Consider the following 22264-nt stretch of genomic DNA (forward strand, 5'->3'; position numbering starts at 1 on the left):
GCACCATTTGTATAAAGGGCAGAAGTTAGGACTGCATTCATAGCTACAGTGATAAAACTCCCACAATCCTTTATAGTATCTTTCCCCTCCTGCTACAAAAATGTGTGTGTAGCTAATGCTAATTGAATCTTGGTGAATGCAAGCTAATTGAGAAGGATGAGCTTTTAACTATATTTGGACAGTACTTTTTTGAGTTATTATTTGCATGTGCTATTTATTAAGTTTGCATACCACCCTTCTCCCGAAGATCACAGGCCACTTCACAGAAAAAAAGTTGCAAAATGACAACACAAAATGCACAATAAAACAAAAATAAACTAATAACCTCACTCCTACAAACACATTTAAAGGGCCATAGAATGTTTAACCAGCCCAAGGCCTGGTAACAGAGAAACGTTTTTGCCTGGCACCTAAAGATATGTAATGAAGGTACTAGGCAGGCCTCCCTGGGCAAAGCATTCCACAAATGGGGAGCCACCACAGAAAAGGTCCAGTCTAGACCCTCCAGGTCTCTTGTGCAGAGGGCACACAAAGGACCTCAGATTATGAGAGCTGGATCCTGGTTGGTTCATATGGGGAGAGACAGTCCTTGAGTTAAAGAGCAATGCATCTTTACTTGTGCAAAGTTCCTTCCCACTTAGAAGTCTTCTTTTGATCGGGAAGCCTGCCTTATCAAACTTCCTGATCCCAAGGAGGCTGAATGGCTTTAGAAGTCCTCTTCAGATCTTCCTTCTTAATGCAAAAGACTTTGCTTCAGACAGCCACGCTTCTACTCACAGAAAATGATGGGCCCTTCTTAAAGCTTACTTGCATGAGCAGCGCCAAGTCCACAATAAGCTGCTGTGTAGAAGTGTCCACAGACATGGCCACGGTGCATATAATATGCAGAATAATGGTAGTGAATTGTGTTCTTAAGCCTCTAGTAATATTTCATTAAACTTCCTTTTTCTGAGGTCGTGCCCAGAATGCTATAGTGTAGTGCTGAAGAAGGGCCATAGCTCAGTGGTACAGAATCTGCATTGCATTCAAAAGGTTGCGGGTTCAATTGCCAGCATCGCCAGACTCCCACCTAAAACCCTGGACAGCTGCAGCCAATCAGGGTAGACAATACTGAGCTAGATGGATCAATGGTCTGACTCAGTATAAGGCCACTTCCTACATTCATCCTAAAATTTACCTTATGTTTCTTATATTAATAGGGAAAGAGAACACCACATTTCAGAGATTATCTAAAGACTACAAATGACCAGAAAATTATACCAACAAATGGAACACTGAAGAGTACATCTTCAAAGCATGCAGGGTCAACTAAATACATTTTGCTGTCTGAGGCAGAGCAACAAGTTACGCCCTGTCCCTTTTCCAAGTCAAGGGTGCATAAAACCTAAGGCTAGCCAAGTTTTTTGCACCAAAAGCAGAAAATTCCACAAGTGTCTGTCCCCATTTCCTGGCAGTATCAATATAATAACAACAAATTAAACCGTTAGCAATTTTTTGCCCTTCCCCGATGCCCCAAATCTGTTGTCTGAGGCCACTGTTTCACTCTGTCTCGTGGTAGGGCTGGCCCCGAAAAAGTGCTTTCTTACCTAGTTAGGGAAATCTGGGTGCATTTTTTCAGAAAGCGTCCGTTCACAATTTCTTTTGTTATTATTACTGTTTTCATTTAAACTGCAGTGGATTCATTTCCACAGTGCGATGATTGCAGAAGACAAATAAAAGTGGAACTGTAAGCAGGTTAAGTTACTGGCTTCAGATTACTGAAATAGCAAGCAAGTTTACTGCAAAAGAGACATCACCGCCTCATTTAAAAGGAAAAGAAGAAGAAGAAAACCCAGATGGCTCCCTGTCCCATATTTAAAGTTTTGAAAGAGCTTGGCAGATGCTTCCTGAGGCTGTAGATTCCTTATTTGGAAATAAAATGGTTCACAGAAAGCAAAGGGGGGAGGGAACATCTTCTGAGAAGACTCAGACCTTGATAAGTTTGAGTTGTCCAGTGTCCTAGCTAGAGGGGAACATGGTGATATGAGAGTTGATGCTACAGTGAAGAAGTCAGAAGTTATTGAATGTTTGGTCCTGGGTGTTTGCTTCTTATGAAGTTAAGAGGACTTGCCATTTTATAAGTGCCTGCAGCTCCCCAGTCCCACTTACTGGCACTGCATGGAGCAGGTGAAAATTGTAACGGGAGCAATTTCTCATAGTTTTATCAGTAACAAACTATTAAACAATGCCCCTGTATTTTGTTCTTTCAAGGTAGTTTTTAGTTCTACAAAAATGGGGACTTGCAAGTTAAGTCATGGCAGCCAGGGAAGGTACGATCTGCGTTGGAGTGCTGGTAAGGAAAAGCAGTAAGCCACACAAACTCGTCTCAGGCTGCTAGACATGCTTGTTCATTGAGATAATTCATGAAGATTCCATAGCTGGTGGATCATCCAGAAGACTTACTGCTGGCTTTCTGCAACTTTGGGGGCATTTTTAAATATAGGGCAAATACCAATTCTCAATAGCCTTATATCAAGCATAGCACATGCAACATTGCATCATAATTAACTTACTAATTTGCCTAGACCCACACAGATAATAGTGGCACAAAAGCTACATATTTAGAATTGTGTCCAGTTAGATTTGAAGGTGCCCAAGGACCCTTTCTTCACATCCAGTTAGATGTTATGATAGGCATCCCTATAGGATGGCTGTGACTCCTATTTTGGCAATAAAAGGGTTTTGTAATGTTTGCGCATTAATCAAGGTACCACCTGCTCGTCCAAGTGCTTGCCCATTCAAACAAACACAATAGCCCTATTCAGATGACAGTTAGGTAAAACCAATGGGGGAAAGTGGCAAACGTGTCTTACAATTTGTATGCATGTAAGACTCTTTACAAAAGGGACACAGGTGGTGTTGTGGGTTAAACCACAGAGCCTAGGACTTGCCGATCAGAAGGTCGGGGGTTCAAATCCCTGTGATGGGGTGAGCTCCCGTTTCTCGGTCCCTGTTCCTGCCAACCTAGCAGTTTGAAAGCACATCAAAGTGCAAGTAGATAAATAGGTACCGCTCCGGTGGGAAGGTAAACGGCATTTCCGTGTGCTGCTCTGGTTCACCAGAAGTGGCTTGGTCATGCTGGCCGCATGACCCAGAAGCTGTATGCCGGCTCCCTCGGCCAATAAAGCGAGATGAGCACTGCAACCCCAGAGTCAGCCACGACTGGACCTAATGGCAAGGGGTCCCTTTACCTTTTAAGACTCTTTACAGACTTGGGACCAACACCTGAAGACCGGGGGACTGGAGCCAGAGGTGTAATCCCATATCCTTCCCCATACTCATCTTGCTTTTATCTGAAATGCTGTCTAAAATAAGACTAATAAGCAATCAGGAAGCTTCATGAACTTTGCTCAGTGTTTTTCATTATACACTTTTGTTATACAGTAGTGTGATTTAGTGGAAGTAAAGACCAGTGAAGAAGCCAACATCATTACTAAACTAGACTGGCAGTTGACTCATACCCCAACACTGGTTGACACGGCAGCTTCCTCCACTGTATCTGAGGGAAACAGGTTAATCTAGGGGGCACAGGGCAGGCCATACTGCAGATATAGTTCTGTTCTCCAACACCAGACTGCCATTCCTCAATACTCCAACATCTGCCACCCGAGGCAGCTGTCTCACTTTACCCAGTGGTAGGGCCAGCCCTGTTGAAATTTGAGTAAGGGCAAATCTAGAACCCCGGTAGTTGTTCATTGGATTATTCTAAATAAACGATCTTTTGTGATGAGGCTATACAATATTTCCTAGGATTGTGTCATTAAACCAAACAGGCGTTAATCCAAAATACTATGAAAGAATGCAATAAAAACAAACTAATTGCATCATGTGTTGCTCGTTGTTGTTTGTGATCTCAAATGGTGTCTAAAAAAGGACAGCCTCTCTCCCATTCTGCCCAGGGTTATTCTGGGTTATTATTATTAATCACTGCATAGGATAAAATAGCAACTATAAAAGCAAAATAAATCACAAAAGACAAGTGCAAGGAGTCCACACAAGAAGATATGAGGCTCCAGTCCTCTCAAACTGCGGAGTTGTAATTAAATCCCTAGATACACCGAAAAGAGTAAGAAATGTGGACTTTAATTGCAGAGGCTTTTAAAGCAGAGTTTTTACTTTTAGAAAGTCACAGCATGGTACAGCTGAAGATCTTAATAGAAGGAAAGATGAAAGGTAGAGGAGTTTCAGTTTTATAACTTCTGCTTTATAAGATGCTGTGCATTAACTGTCAACCTCCACAATTGTGCCATTTTTTTTGTTCTGTTTTTCTTTTTGGATTAGGGTTTTTTAAAAAAGAAAGATGGACATACCACAGTTATGCTAATCATGAGTGGAAAATATGCAGTGAAATGACAGGATAGGATTAATTTCATATCTTTCTTACATTTCAGACCCTGCCCCATGTTATCGTCACCACAACCTGAGGTAGGTTAGGCTGAGAAATGGCACCTGACCGACAGTCACCCAGAGAGCAGCATCATCATCATTAATTAAATTTATATACTGCTCTTCATCTATAGATCTCTGGGTGGTTCACAGCATAAAAATACAAGATGAAAACACTACCTCAACTTATAATCCATTGGCCCACCTGTTGCAACAAGAAATGGATGGAATGGAATCTGAAATCAGGGCTACCTGTGCTTTGTTGTTTGTAACAGATTCAGTTATAAAAAGGGAAAGTCTCCTCTTCACAAATTAACACCACACAGAGCAGCTAACACAAGTTGTAAACTGTCCTACTTAAGTGGTCACAATGAAATATATCAGAAGGTTGCATGTTAGAAACATAAAGGGGGGCGGGGAGCAATGACTAAATCATTGAAGGAGTTAATTATTCCAGCACTTTGCAGGAAAACGAACACCCATAAGGAACCCAGATCAAAATGTGCTGCCTGTCTGCTAAAAGTATTGTGTAAAAAAAAGTCTCACAAAATATAAGAGAACCATACAAACACAGATCTCCAGTTCCACCAGGCATGACATCAGTTTCTTCCCGAAAACAACAGAATCCTTTCCATTATTCTCATTGAAACAATATGCCACCATAAAGGGGCCTCTTCTCACCAAAGCCATCGCTTGGAGCAAAATGCTAATTAAAAGCAAGCCTACCTTTCTTCTCCATCTGCCCAGCTTTGCTCTTGAAACAAACCACTTATATTTACTTGTTGTGTAAAGTGTTTTGTTTATACTGTTCAGTGTGGTTGTGTGGTGTTTTCTATCCTCTTTCTTTTACTTTGAAAGCTTAGGTAATGTTTTGGGGAAATATGTATCAAAATGGTTAAGACGCGAGTCCAAATGCCAAAAAGAAAAATATTTAGCTGCATATGCAAACCAGAAAGTTATGTTTTTCATCTCTTCTAGAGACAGGAAAAAAGAAGTCTGGCTTCACTCACTGACAGTAAGTGGGTGCAAATCCCAAAAAAAGTTAGACTCGCTTGAAATCCTACTAAGCAGAAATCTGGCATTGAGAAAGTCGTATGTGATTTCAAATATGAAATGGAAATGCACCTAACTTTCTATCCCCAAGGGATAGAAAGGGGCCCTGATCCAAAAGTTCCATATTCCATATTGCTTCCAGAGTCCCAAATCAATAGAAATTGCTTCATTTATTTAGGCAACATCTACACCATACATTTAAAGTTCTCTTATACCATTTTAAGCAGTCATGGCTTGCCCCCAAAGAATCCTGCAGTTTAAAGGACGCTGAAGAATGACTAGGAGACCCCTCACAATTCCCAGCACCTTTAGCCGACAATAGTTCTTAGGATTCCTTGTGGCAAGCCATGACTGTTACGAGTGCTTTAAATGTAGTGTAAATGAATACTCTCCATGCCTAACCCCATTGTGTAAGATGAGCATTCCTCACCTGTGAGGTTCAGGAGGAAGTTGCTGCTCAACATGGTGTCAGGATCAGGAAGGAATTCAGCCCACTTCATCAAAGGCATGAAATGTTCTCCTGAATTAGAGGTTTGCAATGCAAGATAACCCTTGAATGTTCTGATGAAGTAGACTGTAGTTCACAAAAGGTTTATGTCGTAATAAATTTGTTAGATTTTAAGGTCTACAAGACTGTTTGTCGTATTTCCTGCAGCACCTCCTTCTTGATTACCTCCTGGAAATGGTTGTATATGTTTTTTATCATTTTTGAACATGTAAAACATAACAAAATAGGTTCATTCTCTTTTCACATTATATAAAGTACCAGCAGCCTCATTCCTTGGGTTACTAAGAAGCCTCCAAATCAGTGCAGTTTTGAAATGTGGCTAAAATCAGTGCAATCTGAAATGTCCAATTTGACATCTGGATCCAAAATAGCATTCAATTGCATCTATACATAAATGGAAACCTGCTCCAAGCATGGATGAGAACCTGCTCCTTCATCTCAGGAGCCATCATACAAAACGGGGAACAAACAACCAAGTTTCCAAAATATATAATAGATGGAGTTTTGGCTGGCTTTCTCTCTTTTATTTCCAGTTAAGAGAAATCTTATACAGCCAGGAGTGGAAATCCGAGTCACACCACGGAAACATTTTCTTTCTGTGGCCTAAATTACTTTGTCCTTCCTTCATTTTCCAAACAGATAAGTTCTGACCACCAAAAAATTGGCAGCAGAGCAAATCACGAACGGGAAACAATCCACTTTCACAGAGAAACGAAGGAAAACTGAACTGTTGCCCTTTTGCAGTATATTTAATCTTTACTAGATATTACAAATATTTAGTCAGAGAATCCTGGTGTTTAGCTGAACTGCCCATCCGAATAAAATTAGGAGACAGTAATAGCTATGTGGTTTAATCCCACTCTATGTACTTAGCACTTAAAAAGTATTTAAAGTATTCATCATTGCACAGGAGGGGAAGGCAAGCAGGTGGGTATCTATCCATGTGTGTGTGTGTTTGTGTGTTCACAAAAAGGCATCTCCGAGCCATATAAAACTGCTTGCTTGATTGCAGTTACTCTGGAGATGACAAAGAAAGAGTGCTAGGACTGAGGGAAAGAAGTGGGGGACACACACATGCAATTTGCTGCAGTGCCAGTTCCCAGGAAAGTTTTGCTGAGCTATAGGATTCTCAGGTGCTACCCTAAAACCAGACAGCATGAAGACTGATTGTTGTGGACTTGTGTTGGCAAGCAGGCACCGCTCATTTATAAATAAGAACATGGTGGTCCCTCTGGCAGAACAAAACTAAAGGGAATGACAGGATGTTACTAAGGGAAAGTGGCTGGAAATAGCTACATTTTGTGAGGTTCTTGGAGCTGCTGTTTATATTTTGTAAGGGGCCTTTTTTTAAAAGCCAAAAGATAGGAAGCATGTACATCATATACACAGCATGGTGAAAACTCCTCCTGTCTAGAGCAAGAGATTAAGAGACACCCAACATCTAGTTTAGGTGTGGGCCACATTTGCACCATACATTTAAAGCGCTAATTCACCACTCTAGTCATGGCTCCCTGTATTCCCCTCACACCCTATTCACTTTTCCTGAGTGGTTTAACAACCAATCCCTCTTGGAATAGTAAGTCTATGAGGGGAACAGGGATCTCCTAACATTTCTCAGCATCCTTAGCCAACTCCGGCTCCCAGGATCCTTTGGGGGAAGTTATGACTAAAGTGATATCATAGTGCTTTAAATGTATAGTGCAGATGGGGACCACAACTAGTCTAGATGCTGGGTGAGGTGGGGGTGGCTCCTCACCTCTAATATAGCCATGGCCTGTGTCGGAATTCACAGTGCCCTGAAGGCTGACAACATTGCACAGGAAGTGGGACAGAAAGATTCAAGTGACACCATTTTCAGCTCCCCCCTCTGCAAATTGTGGTGACAAAGTGTGTCCATTGTTTACTATAAGAAATGGGCTCACATCATCGGCTATTGCAACACCAACAAAAGCAATGGTGACTTTCATTTCTATCTTTTTTTCTTTTTCTTTTTTTAAAAACACCTTCACATTGTGATATCTTGAATCCCCTTTCCCTTGATAAAGTGGTAGCAGGAACTTGGCCAGCCCAGATTCTTCAGAGATGCCAACAGAACAGCCATTTCTCAGGAGTGGGTGCTTTCGAACCTTGAACTTTTGCGGGTGGGGAGGAGGCATGGGAGGATGGATGCTGATGTTCTGGCCCAAATTCAGACTTACGATACCAACATACTGTGTCTACAACACTGGCCTGAAACAGCATCTTGTAAAATAATTCAATAGCTTCTAAATCAGACAGATGCATATCCTGTACATATGTACCCTACAGACACTTTTCTTTAAAAGTGTCTTTGTGCTGGATGGGAGCTCCAAAGTCCACTTCTAAGCCACCAGGCTTATTGCCAATCCCAATGAATTCTTTATCCATAAACAGCACTCTTGAGCTACTGGGATATTTTCTTCTTCATAAAAGTGTTCAAATTTGTGAACAGATTGTGTCCTGCAATTCAGGCCTATGTAGCCTTGGGCTACATAGCGTGAGGTAATGGCTTTTTCTACCTGCCTTGCTCCACCGTCCAGCCCTAGGAGCCTTCATAAGGGAGATGTTTCCAGAGGAAGAACTGTGAGGAGAGGGAGACTCTGTTTGCCATCAGCGGCTGGTTGGTTCCATCTTTGCTGCCGCACCTCCAGCCAGAGGTACCTTCAGAAGGGAGTTGCTGTAATGAGCATTATGTGGATGTGTATTTCAATAAGCTGAATAGAGTGAAGGTTATAAGGCATGGGGTGTGGAGAGAGTTTGTGTATGAACTTAAAAGTGCTTAGTTTATTTTTGGGTTTCTATTTTGTTGTTATTATTGTTTTATAGATTGCAAATTGATTTGTTAATCACATGATACGACTTTTGCTTTAACTGTGATGTTTAGCTTATTGTTTAGTTGCTGCTTTGTTAACAGTGTTTAAAGGCTGTAATTGTTTCACTGATTGTTAATTATTCAATATGTTTTATGCTGTATTTGAGATGTTCTATTCTGTTCTATCATGTTATTGTTTGTAAGCTGCTTTGGGATTCATTTGAATAAAAAGCAGCATAGAAATTTAAAAAAATCAAATCAGTAGTGAGCCTCACTGCTGAGGAGGAGATATAAATCTGGATCCCGCACTGGCAAATTACAGGGCCCTGGTCCCCGAGTACTGGACACACAGCAACAGTAATTTTGTACACATAGAGTCAGGCCATTTTTAAAAGCTGGATCATTGTAAACTAATTAGATTTCCTACAATTATTTTTTAAGGTAGTGTTTTTAAAGGACTTTAAAAAAATTAAACTCAGCTACCTGGCATATAGTTATTTTTTGCTACCATTTCCTAAAGAGCCACGATATTTTAAAAAGCTGTACATCAGTGCTATAGGCAATTGTCCTTCATTGCTTTGAGAAAGGTCTGTGGTACTTTTAATCATCTAATGTGCTCCACTGCAGGAGAACACCCTGGAAATGGGGAAATGCATTTATATATATATGCCTTTCCCTATTTCCAGGGTGTATGTATGTATGTCTATATATATATATATATATATATGTTGCTGCATGTGCTGTGTGCGTATGCATTGGGTGTCAACTGAGTTACATTTCTCCCCAAGGTGTCATGGGTACTTGTCTTACCAAATTTGATAGAACTGACAAGTGTTTTCATGTAAGAGTGGGGAAAGGGGAGGGCAATGTATAACTCCCCATCACCTTGTCAAGCTGAGTGAAGGCAAACTCCAGCGTATTCCTTCACAAGTGATGAGGTGTTCCGGAGTCATTAAAAGTCATAAAGTTAGACTGCAACTATGCGCCATGCATACGAGATGAAGTCAGCCAGGGCTGTCCTCCTTGTAACAGGTGAAGGCTCCTCTTCCATACCCTTTCAACTCTCAGACTGAACCACGGGATCCGGCTGAGTTGGAGCACTTTCTTTGCAATGCACTTAGGAGTTTTCACGAGAGCTGTAAGTGTAACTTTGGCCTGGCTTTCTGCCACCTGTCTCATTAGGCAGGTATCTAAGGGCCTTTTCACACACACAGTCATTCCCCAAATATCTGACACTGCTGGCCTACTGTCATTTATTTCTGCTGCTTCTCCCTTCATAATAACATTAAGTTTCTAACTAACAATGATAAATATCTATGGAGAAAAACTGGTTTCCTCTTGCTTGTGATGGCCTTCTCTTCTCATTTCTCCAAGGTAAGGAGCATAGTTTTATTTTTGCAGTGATGAAAGGGGCTAACAAAGGGAAAGCATAACTTTCAGAGTGCTCAGGCATTAGTGGGCCATACTAATGTAGACTTATATGAAGAACAATGCAATCCTGCTCATGTCTGTTCAGAAGTAATAATAATAATATTATAATAATTTATTATTTGTACCCGGACCATCTGGCTGGGTTTCCCCAGCCACTCTGGGTGGCTTCCAACAAAGATTAAAAATACATCAAAATAAGTAAGTTCAGTGGGATTTAGTCTCAATTAAGTAGGTGTAGGGTTGCAGTCAAAATTCATCTAGAGTTTGACTTCATTGCATTCTTAAAGGGAATTCTAGGAAACAAACAAACAAAATGAGTGCAGTTTTAAAATCAGGGCAGTTTTGAAAGGTTTATTCTGCCATCTTGTTTTAAAACAGTGTCAGGTTGCATCCAATCACAGGGAAACCTGTTCCTTGATCTCAGGAACCATCATGAAAAGTCTAGTTACAGTATCTTAAAAGGTTTCCAAATGCCAAACAAACAGGTCAACAACTTTCCTAAAACAATGTACAATGTATTTTTGGCACTTTCTTCACAAACTGATTTAGCAACAGCAATGGTGATGGTGATAATAGCCATGGATTCAAGAATATGCAACCCACTGATGTACTAAGGGACACAAGAGGTGCGTCCTGTTTCACTGCATGAGGTGAGATGGGAAGTGGAACCCTGCTCTTACATGCCATCTGCTGTGCTACCATCGCCACTGGCAGTGCTGCCACATCTCTTGCCATGCAACTTCTGCTGCTGGGGGAGAAGCAGCACAGGCATCAGTGCCAATTTATGATCTTGCTGAAATCTAGTGAAATCTCTTGTGCTCTGTGAAATTTCTCCAGAAATAGGAGGCAGAAGTGGCAAGCCACTCACAGGGGCACCACCTCGGGGGCTTCCGCCAACTAAGATGGCTGCTTCACTCCGCTTCATGAGTGGGCTGGCCCTGCTAAGGGCTGTTTCACTTGACATTTGCAATTGCAAGAGACTAATGACTTCTAACTTGTGGCTATGCGTTTAGAGCTAAGGTAGAGAGAAAGCAGTGCACTGCTTAAGAAATCACAAATTGTTTATCTGTCTGCCTGCTTAATTTGCATTAGTAGGGTTTTTTTAAAGCCCTCTTTGTTTACAAATTATTAATTTTGTGTCGTGTTAAGGCTGAAAGCAGCAATTCACTGATTAAATCAACGTGGTGGTATTTTGTGCAGCAGTTTTAACATTTGAAATCAATAAACCACACCATTTGGCACAGTCCTCAGGGCTTTTGGTGCCAGGGTGGAGATTTCCCCTGCATTTTGGAGCAACCATGTGAATTCCAGCTGTTCTCCATCACCTCAGTCATATGGAAGTTATTTGTAGCAGGTTCCCTGTGGTGGCAGATTGTATGGAGCCTTTAGTCTTTGGAACAAGAAGAAACCTGCTGGATCAAATAGAAGACAAATATAGCCCTACATCCTGTTCTCAGAGTGGCCAAGCAGATGCCCATGGGAAGGTTGCAAGCTGGACTTGAGCGCAAACTGCATTCTCCCCCCCCCCTTCTGATTCCCAGGGTCTGGTATTCAGAAACATACTTCTTTTGACAGTGGAGGTGTAACACAGCTACGTATATTGTGGATCGTATCCACTGATAGCTTTCTCTTCCATGAATTTGTCTCATCCTCTTTTAAAGCCATCCAAGTTAGTGGTCATTATGCTATCCCAAGGGAGCAAATTATTCCGTAGTTTAACTACGTGCTATTTGAAGTACTTTCCTTTGTCTTTACTGAGTCATCCAACATTCAGCTTCATTGGACGACCCTGAGAATGAGAGCATAATGAATGATGGTTATTTAATTGAATGTCTGTCTCTGGGAGCTTATCCTGCATCATCATCATGCCTGGGTGAGTTTTCAACCTCTTGATGATATCTTAGATCACAGAAAAACATGCGACAAGCATTGACCAAAACAAAATCCCTTGGCTATGATGGATTGAAAATACTGTGTGAAAAATTGTGTGAAATGTGTGATGGACAACACTGGCACTCTTCTAGAAAAATAGCTTCATTCCCACTGTTGCCTTTTGAGGCCTATGGCACATGTGCATGGTGTCATCATGCATAAACAGGAAATTAAAATAGTAATGCCAGCACAAGTTGTGAATAAGTCGGAACACATTTAAAAGAAAGTCCCATTTATTCAGCATGTCTTCCTCCAGTAAGTGTGATTGGGATCATGGTTCAAATCCATTTGAAATCATGATTCAAAATCAATAGCACGTATAGTCCCTCTGGCAGGGGGTTCAACATCATTGCAAGCTACTTTGTGTTTGCACAAAGTCGGTCCTTGGTCCCCATATCTAGTGTGAGGAGGGAGGTGCATGTTGTGTTTCTTGGCAGTCCTCACTCCTGAGACAGAGCTGCTTTTATTTATAGGAGGTGCAAAGCCACTGCTTCCCTTGATGCTCTGTTGAAAAATCCAGGCAGCCATTTATTTTAAGCCACATCCAAGATAACAAAGTGACATTATCAACAGTGCCACCACAGGGCAGCTGCATTTATTTATTTATTCAATGGGCGAAAGTGTTACAGAGATGCAGTGAACCCTCTTGAAAAGCTAGCAGTGCATAAGTGGCCCAATAATAGAATTACATGCAACTGTCTGCTTTGCACACTCTTGGCCCATGGAAGTGCTGCTGACAATACTTTAGTCTCACAGATCTTGACATAACTGCACCAGTGTATATGTCTCTGCTTGCTATAGTTGGTGTTCTATCTCTTTATATAGTACCAACAGGGGACAGTAGTGCAGTTGTAGAGCACATCCATCAAGTGCAGAAGATTCCTTCAGCTGAACGTCAGAGACCTCCAGGTCCTGGACTACTGTTGCCTGTTAGACAGACAAGTTCTGGGCCAGAAAAACCAAACATCTGATTCAGTGTAAGGCAATTTCACATACTCAATTTGCACATTTAGAAAGTCATTCCTTCATCAGTTCTGCTACTGCCATGCTAAAGGTAAAGGTAAAGGTACCCCTGACCGTTAAGTCCAGTCACAGACGACTCTGGGGTTGCACACTCATCTCGCTCTATAGGCTGAGGGAGCTGGCATTTGTCCGCAGACAGCTTCCGGGTCATGTGGCTAAGCTGCTTCTGGCGAACCAGAGCAGCGCACGAAACACTGTTTACCTTCCTGCCAGAGCGGTACCTATTTATCTACTTGCACTTGATATGCTTTTGAACTGCTCGGTGGCCGGGAGCTGGGACCGAGCAACGGGAGCTCACCCCATCGCGGGGATTCGAACTGCCGACCTTCTGATCGGCAACCCCCTGGCTCTGTGGTTTATACCACAGCGCCACCCACATCCCTGCCATGCTACCAGGGCATAAATCAAGCTTTGACTAATTACATGTGAACCCAGGTTTGTGGTTTGTCTCACTCCAAACAAACCACAAACCCACTGTTACCAAGTTTTGCTTCCATTCGTGCTTTGTGCAAAATTTTACCCTTGTGCACTAGGCTAATTTCTACACCCTTGTGTGAATTAATTGAAACAAAACATGTTTTTTATCTTACTTGTAATTCTGTACTCAAAGCAAACACAAAAAGTCAGTTTCATCATTTTTTATCTTTTAATGATGCAATCGTTATGTCAGCAGCTACTGTATTGCATCAGATTGTAGAATACTGTCTGACCGCCGTAGTGTATGATGCAATCATTACATCATCAGTTACAGTATTTCATCAGCTTTTGATTCGACCGCCGTTCAAGATGGATGTGACACCTAGGAAATGTATGAAGATTGTAACTCTGCACGAATACACAGCTAAGACGTATCGAGAGATTGCTTCAGTGGTTGGTGTGAGTTTAGCAACTGTCAGCCGTTTTACCAAGCTGAAGCAGGAAACCGGATGGGTTTCTCCTAAACGTAAAGGAAAGTGTGGTCGTAAGAAGAAAACAACTCCTAGAGATGACGCTTTCTTGCTTTGACAAAGCAAAAAGGATCCCCACAAGACGAGTGACACATTGAATACAGATTTGAAGGAGAAAGGAATCCAAATCAGTTCCTCTACAGTTTGCAGGCTCCTTATTGCCGTCAGATGAAAAGCCAGAAGACCTGTCAATAAACAGCTTTTAACCAAAAAAATGAAATAAAAGCGGTATAAATGGGCAAAAAAGTACAAGGCATGGACGAAAGACCAGTGGAGAAAAGAATTTGTGGGCTACATGCAAAAGTTGCCTCTGTGCTGTAGACTATACAGCTATGGAGAAGCTCATTCAGGCGCTGATTCAAGTGTGGCACAGGGATCCAAAAATCAACAGTGAATGTTTGAAACTAGTAGACTCCATGCCAAGCCATGTTCAAACGCTACTTAAAAATAGCGGAGGTCATATCCGTTACTAATGTATTTATATGTGAGTTTTGTACATGTACATGTTAGTTTTGTACAATAAACTACTAAATTCATTGTTTGTTTCAATTAATTTGCACAAGGCTGTATATGCACCTCTTTCTGTCCTCCATCCAGACAAGCAGAGTTCAAGGACACATTCCAGCCAGGCAAAAATATTTGATGTGTGAGGCTGGACCAGTGAGAGAAGTGTTGCTTGGGAACACTACTGACCAGATACAGAGGCCTGGAAGGCCACATTCAGCCCCTGGGTCTGAAGTTACCTAGTCTCATTTTAAATAAATAATATTTAGACATACTGCGGTACCAATTTGGAATTTTAGGTCACTTTAAGCAGCAGTGTTGTACTGCACATTTCCAAAGCTGTCTTCTACCATTCTGTGGGACATTGCAAGAGTTCCTAGTGTTACACCTAAGAAGAGATCGCATGCTGCTCCTATAGGACCCCTAAAAATATTAGTACCCCATGAGGCAACTTCAGTGATGTGTATTAGGCCACCCACATTGGTATTAATACAAATATTTGCTTCTGGTGATTCACTTACCTTCATCCAATATTTACCCCTAAGGAATGTTTTCCAGCTTAGATTATGTTCCTTTGCTGTTGATTTAGGAACCAGATTCAATTAGGAGCCCTGCTTAAAAGCAGTCAAGCAGCAGCAGCAGCAAAGCAATAAAGGGGGGAAAGGCTGTAAAGAACACTTCTGAGAAAAGTGTAAAAAAATACTGTAGAATCACAAGAACAGAATGTACGACATGTAGGCAAGTTGGATGTGAAAGTTTAAAAGCCACCCTAAGTCCTTTCTCTTCATGACACTTAAATTGCAAAAGCCATCTGGTCTTGAATTACATTGACCACATAAGGACAGAAGAACCACATAAGGACAGTTTATTTATTTTTGCCGCAGACTAATTGTACAACTGAGGGCTCATCCACACTTCTATTTGTACCATGATTCTAAGCACAGGTCTGTGATTGCTAGGCACGGGTCTGAAAGTGGGGTGGGGGTGTTTTGGTCCCACCACCTTCCCCAGGAAAAACTGCTGAATAATCCTGATCCAATTCATCAAAATGGGAAAGAAAATGGTATTTTAAATGGCTGTATCCATTTGTCTGTGGTGGCCCAGGATCTATATCCAACCAAGGAAAATTCATGGTTCTCATGAAAACGTACCTCCAACATTTCTCTGATGAAAAAATAGGGATGTCCTACCATACCTTCCAACAGTTCTCTGATGAAAATAGGGACGTCCAAAGGAAAAGTGGGACATTTCATTTGAGAACCAGCCTCTATCAAACTTTTTTTGGATAATGTACATATTCTCATCACTCCCATCCAGGAATACCAGCAAGATTTCCTGGGCCCAGAACACTGTATGTGAGTTGACATCCAGCAGCATCAAGACAGCCTCAGGTTTCCCATCCATGGCTTACAGTGTCTGTAACTGTTGTGATTTCACCCAGTTTGAACACTAAAGAACATATAAACTGAAATGATTAAGTGGAGAGCTCATCTCTACTCTATTTCTTACTCATTTAAATAGAAGACTGCTTTCCTCCACCACCATTTTCCCATTTTCCTTTGGTAAAAGGAGCCTGAAGAAGCATCACGAGCTGCATTCTTCAACAGTGGTGAACGGCAAATTATATCTGAAAACAAAGTTTATCATAATTGGGGCACTTGTAAAGTCTTTTGCTGCTGCTGAATGCTATATGGGCCCAAGGGGTATTGCATGTAGTACAAGAGTAGCAACTCGTAGTCATTAGCAGTGTTGGAGGGGGCTGATAGCTATCCTGTCATTAAAAGAATTATTGTAATTTTAACTGCAGTGTGACAGTCTTTTTTTTTAAAAGAAAAACCCTTGTCGTTGAATGATGAACAAATCCCATCATGTTTCATTACTGTAAGGGCTGGTGTTCAAAACACTGGACCTTACTGTAGTCTGGTTCATCCTTATCACAGAATATAGCCAATCCAGGCAATCTATCAAACCCTACCATAGATTGTTGGATTGGTTCCTTTGTTCTTCAAGGTTTTCCTTTAATCCCTGCAATATATATATATATATATTTTAACATGGCCTTTTGGAAATTTCACCTGTGTTCAGTAAGTAGCTTCCTAAAGACCTTGAGGCTATCTACCCTTTCCCTCTTTCAAGAATCTCTTCAGCCAACTAGCCCTCATGCAGGACCGACCCAAGACCTTCTGCTGCCTGAGGCAAACCAGAAAATGGCGTCTCCTGCCATGCCCTGCCACTCCTACAAAACAGCACTCAACAGACATTTGCCTAGCTGGGAGTTGGGGAAGCCCTTTCGTAGCTCTTTGCAGAATCCTGAGAGGTTTTGGAAGATGGAGGTGCTGAGCGACATCCACAAAGGTGGCTATTTCAATGCTCCCCTCTAGTTTCCCACAGAATCTGAACAAGGGGAACAGCATTTTACCCATCTCCTCCCCAATAATAATAGATAAAGGGCTGGTAGGTGGCTGGACTTCACAGCTCAGATAAAAAATGTTCCACTCTATTACAAACTGAACAGTCCCTATGCCTGCAGGGGGAAAGGAGAAGCAGCCATGAGAGAGGTGGCTGATGGGTTTTCGTGCCTGTTCAGTGGGCTGCAGCTTCCTCTTTGGCGCATCATGGGTGTTTTTTTTAAACAATTTCATGTAATTGCTTAATAGATAAATTCACTTGAATGTTTTAACTTACAACTTCTAGTGAATCTTATAGTCTTTTTTAAAAAAACAAAACAAAACAAAAAAACCTGAAAGTTAAATGAGTATCAGCAGGAATGAATCTGGCATTTCCACCAAGCAAGGAAGCCAGCCAGCTAAATTCTTTTAAAAACACAGTGGCAAGAATAGATGTTGATACCTCTTTGAAGTGGGGATAGTCATTATTCTTCTTCCCCATTGTTCATCAGCGCTGACCAGATTTCAAGCTGCTTGGGATGTTAAATGATTTCAATATATGGGTCTGTATCACCTGTATAGTTGAAAACAAGAAAAACGCTTGACAGATATTCATAATGATTGCAATTAAAAGGAAAGCAACCCAGTTTCTGATTAATTTGGAAACCAGGAAAAAGCTCGAAAAGATCTGCATATCATGATAAAAAGGTCGTAGCAGGAAGGATTGCAGTGACTGGGTTGAAATGATTAGTTTAATCTACAAGAGGTTTGTAGCAGATTTGGGAAAGAAGAGAATGTCCCTTGAAAAGGTTTGTGTCGCAAATGGAGTTCTGTTCTGAAGTTCAAGGTACAGCAAACTAAAATGGCCTCTGTAAGAATAGTTTCCTTTGGAGGACAGAGAAACATCAGAGATGTACAGTATTGTGTTTTTATAAAATAAGAAGAAGACGAAGAAGAAGAAGAAGAAGGCTGTACATGAACTCAAGTTATCATCATGTTGATCCCAACCTAAACAAGTATCTCTGCATACAAGAATCCAATACTGCTCCAACAAATCTTTTACTTATCATTGCAGCTACTGAGTCAGAAGAACCAGATATCTTCACTTCTCATCCTTTCAGCTGAAGGCAAGTGTGAGTTTAAGCTTCCTAATTGGTTGATTTTCAGCATTTGTATGCCATCCCATAACACAAGGTTTTCTGGGTGGCTTCCAACACATGGATATACATGGCTCCAGACTGAAGAAATTCCCTTGGATGGTCTGGAAGGAATCCTGGAGTTTCTGGGGATCTCAGCAACACCCCGCCCATACTTTTGCTTCCTTGCAGGACAATAATTCCTGAATACAACTGTTGGCCTGAATCCAGAGGTCTCCTACTGTATATCAATTTGAATGTCTTCAGTCCTAGGTGCTCAAAAGTTCAACAAGAAAATGCTATCTACTTAAGCTCTTTCCCCCCTCTTTAAATAATTTTGAAATGATCAGCAAGGGTTGTATTCATGATTACAGAGGACAACACTGGGGACGCTTGCTATGTAACAAGACACATTCAAAATTGCCAAGTTATCCTCAGCCTGCCAAAGTACATGGTTGTGCTAGCATGGAGATAGTCCAAGGTTAGACATCAAGGAGTAAAAGTTTAATGGCCTACATGGCAGAGGCAGGTTGCAATGAAGGGAACTTTCCCTCCCTGAGCATTGTTTTCCAAATCCTGATCCAGAGATTTACAGCTGATATTTACATAAAACCAGACATATTAATTGCAATCACACCATTGTTTTGTTTGAGCATGGTAGCATTTTATATATCAGGTTTTTTTTACAACTAGTTAAAAGAAAAATGGATGTTTCATCCATTTTTCTTATTCTATATTAGCTTTCTTCCCCTCTCCTCCAATGTCCTACTTCTCAGTCATCTGTGTCTCCTCTGTTGTTGTTGGGAGCAAGAAGAGCACAAGGTGGCCAATTTTCCAGTTCAGGAAGGATCATAATTGGTGTCTTGTGCAACTTGTTAGACAACCAGTGCTTTGACATAACAGCTGCTTCTATGGAAGACAATTCTCTGCTTGTGTGAGTGAGATGTTTGCAGTTGTTTTCCAGGAAACCAACCAGCAGTTTTCACAGCCTGTTTTAAAGTGTTCTATTTTCACATTTCTTAATACTTTTCCTTTTCTACAAAGCTCTTGTAGAATCTTATTTTCATAGCAAGTTTCCAGCTTAAACCAGTTCCTAAGTAGCAGAACAACTGACCCAGACCCTCCACCATACAACCCCATGGGCTGGAACCACTATCACAAACAAACAACAGCAACAACAACAACTTCATTTACATGGTTAAACCACAGAGCCTAGGACTTGCTGATCAGAAGGTTGGCGGTTCGAATCCCTGCGATGGGGTGAGCTCCTGTTGCTTGGTCCCTGCTCCTGCCAACCTAGCAGTTCGAAAGCACGTCAAAGTGCAAGTAGATAAATAGGTACCGCTCCAGCGGGAAGGTAAACGACATTTCCGTGCGCTGCTCTGGTTTGCCAGAAGTGGCTTAGTCATGCTGGCCAGATGACCCGGAAGCTGTACGCCGGCTCCCATAGCCAATAAAGCGAGATTAGCACCGCAACCCCAGAGTCAGCCACAACTGGACCTAATGGTCAGGGGTCCCTTTACCTTTAAATCTCAAAATAGGCTTTTTGACTTCCAGGAGATGAAATCATGTTACTGATGCACTGTTGTTAAATTCAAAAGCCTTTCAAGTTGCTTCCATTCTGTTTGCTTGTACAATAATACTTTGCATCGTCTTAATCTGTATTTTAATTTTATGTATCTGGTGAACTACCCAGAGAACTTATATTATGGGGCAGCTATATAAATTAAGAAAATAAAGCAAGAATTGAAATGAACAAGAATCTCAGGCCCTTCTGCAAAAAGTGACATGTGTTAAGAAAGAATGAGAGGCAACTTAATATTAAGAAAGGTGAGCTGATACAGAAATTTCTAAAGCTGTTTAGGATTTTGTGTAGGGTAAAAGAAGACCTGGATAATTATATATTAGTAGTAACCTACTGTTATTTTCTGTTCACCTATATTGGTGGCTATTTGAAACAACCTACATGTGATGTTACAGGTTTTGTCTTATGCTAAATACTGAAAGCTATGTTTGCCCTTGCATACCTGTTTTACTTTCTAAATTTAGCTCTAAAATTGCACCACCCAAAGGTGCCAATGGCAGCTTCCCTCTCATGCCTAACAGCCACATCCAGTTGAGGAATGTGGCAAGTGATTGACTTTTGTTGCAATACAATCAAATTGCAGCCTATTCATCCTACTGTAAAATAAAATGGCCTTTGTGAAGGATCTTCTGGTTTAATTTTTGAAACAGTGGGGCATATTAGACACACTCTTTCTTGGAATATTATACAACAAATATTGTACAGCAGAGCTGCTGTTGGAATATTTTTCAATACTGAAAGTTAATGATGGATTTCCTCCCCCTATTATTGGTACAGTATAATTAGTAACTGGAGTCAGAGAGAAGAAAAGGGATTTAATGTCAAGAATGCTGGTGCCAACTGATTTATAATAGTCCAGAGCCTGGCATGTTGCATTAGTTTCTACTTTTAATGATGCCCAGCAAAGTTTGTAGAACTATCGAGTAGATTCTTATAAGCACCCGAAACAGGCTCCCCCCCAACCCTTCCCCACCCTCAAAGAACAATTGAAATTGTTGCAACATGAGAAAAGCCATAACGGATTTAAATGATGTCTCGAGGCAATTGTACCATACAACTTTAAAAGAGGAATTGGCTAATTTGCCTATTAGTTCCAATGAAGAATGTCCTTTATGAGTACCTGTCTCTGTACGTCTTGTTCTTTCTCAAGCCCTTGCTGGCAAATTTGATCGGGTGTCTATGCCCACAGACTTTAAATTAAAGGACTTCTGGATCTGCCTCTGCAGCTGTCGCAGCGGTTCCTTTCATTGCCAATGGAAACTGCTGAATTCCTCGAAGGAGCACAGAGAGCAGCCCCAGAGTGACCACACACATTTCTTGACCAAAAATGGTCACTGCAGGAATGTTCTTCGTTCATTGATTGTTTTCACTCTCTGTGTGTTGTAATAGGCATTCTGATAGGAACACCATATGCAGGGTAAGTGGGATACAACATAATAAAATACATATAGAGGTTCCTGCCATGTCAATGGCACAGACATTCACATCACTGTCAGCCTTGCAGATCTGCAATAGAAGTGGGGTACCCTTCTCAGCTTTAGGACAACATTTCCTTCTGGCCAACCTTCGAGGGTTCAGATGCCGGTGGTGGGTGGGGCCAGGAACAAAAGTGGGTGGAGCAATGAATGTCAAGTTTACCTTCGTACAGTAGGCTAGTTTCAACACACACACACACACACACCTCTGCATGCTCCATCCAGGTGAAATATACTCGGAGTCGAGTGTGGATTTCATGCTCTTTATTCAGCTCATAGTAGTGAGGAATGAAAGTTCCCTCAAAATATCTGCTTTATATACATTATTTACACAATGGGCCGCACGTGATTGGCTAATTCCAGGATTCTCCTGTAGGCCACTCAGGTTGTGGATTCACTCCCACCTGGAGATGGACTGGGTGGCTCCTGTGGACCGATCATACTGCTGCATTGTTCTAGGACCAATCAGATTGCTGTATTCTGAATCCTATTGTTCTAGGACCAATCAGACTGCTGTATTCTGAATCCTATTGTTCTAGGACCAATCAGACTGCTGCATTTTGGATCCTATTCAACTCAGTACATAACACCAGGCAAAAGTACCCAAGGTTATTGTGATGCAGGGCCAATATGGGGTTTGGCTGGGAAGGAGGTGTGACCAGGGGAAGGTCCCAAGGGCCAAAATGAGAGGCTTAGAAGGTCACCTTTGGCCCCTAATCCTGAGGTTCCCCACCCTTGGTCTATGAATCAATGCATGTTGAAGCACACCACATGTCGGGAATGTGGAGGGCAACACCATGATCACATTCAGTTGATCATATTGGCTTCAAAAGCCAAGATATGTGCAGGTCTTTTGACCATAGATGCAACTTTTCTTCTCTTCTCCATTCACACGAGCAAACCAAACCAAGAAATATCCCATTCAGTCCAGTTTCCTGTTTTGTCCAAACCAGGAAACTATTCTTAATGACTCCAGAACAAGCCAGAATATGAAGTCATGGTTTTGTACACATTTCATGGCTGGAGAA

General features: G+C 41.5%; 1 long non-coding RNA gene across 2 annotated transcripts in view; it reads right to left on the minus strand.

Moving 5' to 3' along the window:
• LOC309378263 overlaps window positions 1-21007 on the minus strand; it is a 32023-nt gene extending 11016 nt beyond the window's left edge. Inside the window, exons 1-3 of one of the 2 annotated variants that reach the window (XR_014171968.1) lie at window positions 20882-21007; window positions 17504-17614; window positions 10573-12036 (exon numbers count right to left, since the gene is read on the minus strand). This is a non-coding gene — a long non-coding RNA (uncharacterized lncRNA). Of the gene's footprint in view, window positions 1-10572; window positions 12037-17503; window positions 17615-20881 lie in introns of those variants that run through there. The other variant, XR_014171967.1, reaches the window with a different exon arrangement.
• Window positions 21008-22264: the final 1257 nt, after the last annotated feature.

The sequence above is a fragment of the Podarcis melisellensis genome, assembly GCF_964234715.1.
Source record: "Podarcis melisellensis genome assembly, chromosome: 9".
Classification (NCBI taxonomy): Eukaryota; Metazoa; Chordata; class Lepidosauria; order Squamata; family Lacertidae; genus Podarcis; species Podarcis melisellensis.